This window comes from Pavona decussata, unplaced genomic scaffold, assembly GCF_977016875.1.
Source record: "Pavona decussata unplaced genomic scaffold, jaPavDecu1.1 SCAFFOLD_2656, whole genome shotgun sequence".
Classification (NCBI taxonomy): domain Eukaryota; kingdom Metazoa; phylum Cnidaria; class Anthozoa; order Scleractinia; family Agariciidae; genus Pavona; species Pavona decussata.
This window is the reverse complement of record NW_028146253.1, coordinates 20,001-22,988: the sequence shown is the minus strand read 5'-3', so window position 1 is coordinate 22,988 and position 2,988 is coordinate 20,001. Positions and strand designations below refer to the sequence as shown.

General features: G+C 43.0%; 1 pseudogene; it reads left to right on the top strand.

The window, feature by feature from the left end:
* LOC146447188 (large subunit ribosomal RNA) lies at window positions 1-586 on the top strand (annotated as a pseudogene; the record flags this gene model as incomplete).
* Between the last annotated feature and the right edge of the window lie 2,402 nt (window positions 587-2,988).

The window sequence follows — 2,988 nt, the reverse complement described above, 5'->3', positions numbered from 1 at the left end:
GTCAGAAAAGTTACCACAGGGATAACTGGCTTGTGGCAGCCAAGCGTTCATAGCGACGTTGCTTTTTGATCCTTCGATGTCGGCTCTTCCTATCATTGCGAAGCAGAATTCGCCAAGTGATGGATTGTTCACCCACCAATAGGGAACGTGAGCTGGGTTTAGACCGTCGTGAGACAGGTTAGTTTTACCCTACTGATGAAGTGTTGTTGCAATAGTAATTCTGCTCAGTACGAGAGGAACCGCAGATTCAGACAATTGGCATTTGCACTTGCCTGAAAAGACAATGGTGCGAAGCTACCATCTGTTGGATTATGACTGAACGCCTCTAAGTCAGAATCCGTGCTAGAAAGCAACGATGATTACCTCCAGAGAACTTTAGGCGAACCAGAATAGAGGGTTTCGGCCCTCATGCGTCCCAAAGTGCCAAGGGGGACAAAAGCTCCCAAGGCACTGCCGCTAGCAAATTCTAACGTTTCTGGAGATAAATCCTTTGCAGACGACTTAAATAAAGAACGGGGTATTGTAAGTTGTAGAGTAGCCTTGTTGCTACGATCTTCTGAGATTAAGCCTTTGTTCTAAGATTTGTATCACATCTTTTTTTTGACAAGGTCAAAAGTCCTCCTCACACCATGAAATATTTTTTAAGTCAAAGGTCCTCCTCACACCACAAAATATTTTCAAAGTCAAAAGTCCTCCTCACACAATTTAATATTTTGTAACTGAAAGGTCCACCACAAAACCCAATTCTTTTCTAAGTGAAAAGTCCTCAAAATTTTTAGAAAAACTCTTAGAAAAATTGTTTGGTATGAGAAGGACCTCGACTTCGAAAATTCTGTGGTGTGGGGAGGTCTTTTGACCTACCAAAAAAATTGGTGGTGTGAGGAGGACCTCTGACTTAGAATTAGGGTTTGAAATGGGGTTAGGGTTAGGGTTAGGGTAAGTGTTAGGGTTAGGAAAAAGGTTTAAATGATATTTGGAGAGGTTTTTCGGGTGTTTAGAGGCTATTTATGCTATGTAACGAGTATTTGCTTATATACTTGCTTATATACTTAGGTCAACAATTTATAGCAAAAATGTGTTCCAGCCAAGTTCTTTTAGACGCTCTTTCGAATGGCAACATTCCCGATTGAAAATGGCGACCTACCAAAATCCGCACTTTGCTTCCCCGTCCATATAGAGGTGAGTATTTGACTTTGCTTCCGTCAGAGTCAAGGAAACACATTGAAAATGGAATCAGCATACAAGAAAACCTAGTTTGGGATAGGTTTTGTGCCTTCCGTGGTATTATAACCATAGAACTGCTCCTGAGGGGGGTAGGGTAGGCCCACCAAAAAGTGCACTTCTGGTTAGGTCGCTAATTTCTAAAATAAATGTGTCCCAACCAAGTTTTTTTGGACGCTCTTTCGAATGGCAACATTCCTGATTGAAAATGCCGACCTACCAAAATCCGCACTTTGCTTCCCCGTCCATATAGGGGTGAGTATTTGGCTTTGCTTTCGTCAGAGTCAAGGAAACACATTGAAAATGGAATCAGCATACAAGAAAACCTAGTTTGGGATAGGTTTTGTGCCTTCCGTGGTATTATAACCATAGAACTGCTCCTGAGGGGGGTAGGGTAGGCCCACCAAAAAGTGCACTTCTGGTTAGGTCGCTAATTTCTAAAATAAATGTGTCCCAACCAAGTTTTTTTGGACGCTCTTTCGAATGGCAACATTCCTGATTGAAAATGCCGACCTACCAAAATCCGCACTTTGCTTCCCCGTCCATATAGGGGTGAGTATTTGGCTTTGCCTTTGTCAGACTCAAGTAAAAGCATTTAAAATGGAGTCAGCATACAAGAAAACCTAGATTGGGATAGTTTTTCTGCCTACCGTGGGATCATAACCATAGAACTGCCCCTGAGGGAGGTAGGGTTAGGGTTAGCGTTAGGGTTAACGTTGGGGTTAGGATTGAAGACAGAAGATTGGTGATGTCAGGAGGACCTTCTTAAAACAAACAGAAATACACTTATTAGGGGACTAGGGCCAGTGGACTCAGAAATGTCTTTCGTAGCAGTCTCCTATAAGAGTATTTTTCTCTGATTTAGGTGACTCCTCCTCACACCACCATTTTTCTTAGTCGAAAGACCTCTTCACAGCACGACTTTCCTGATGGATTTCTATGTAACTGCTCGTGCTGAGAGGTGTGTCGAAAGTTGATCATGTTCCCGTAAAATCTGAGGTCTCCACTGTCTAGCGAGGTACTTACAGTGAATATAGTGAATTTTTCAAAAATTGGAGAATTCTGACTTTTGCGATGAATTTTAATGTAATTGGTCGTGCTGAGAGGCGTGTTAAAATTTGAACATGTTCCCGTAAAATCTGAGGTGAGAATTAGTGAGGTACTTACAGTGCGTATAGTGACAAATCTTTAAAAGCGTGAAATTATGGGATGTTGTGGCTTCAATGGGTTTTTAAGATGTCACCAGTCATTTGGCATGACTTACAAACGATTTGGCTGGTTGTGGGTTCGATTTTCAAAATTTCATTTTTTTCGCGTTTTTATTTTCTGTCTACCATATCATGCAGTCTCCTTATTAGCGTTTGGGGGTTATAGTGTGGGCAGGTTGGTCGCAAAGGTTCCGAGAGGAGCTGGCTAGTAAACCCTGTCCCTTATGTTCCACGGCGGCAAGGCGGAGAAATAGAGGGCAGAATTGACTAACGGGCAAGGAAAGTTGGGCTTGTAGCTTTCCTTTCGAAGGAGGGAAAAGATGATGCCCGAAAGCATTGTCACTGTAGTGGCAGGCAGAGTGTAGATGGAAGTTGTGTACGCTAGCCTTTGGCTAATGATAGAGACAAAAGAGCAGGAGGATATTTTCCTTCGCAGAAGCACTTTTCTTGCCTTCCTTCAGCTCGCTTGGCGAGTCTGACAGGTATGCCTGAACTGTGCACGGGTCCAGTTGTGAGAAAGACGTGGCAAACAAGACGGGGTTTCCTTGACCGAGGGACC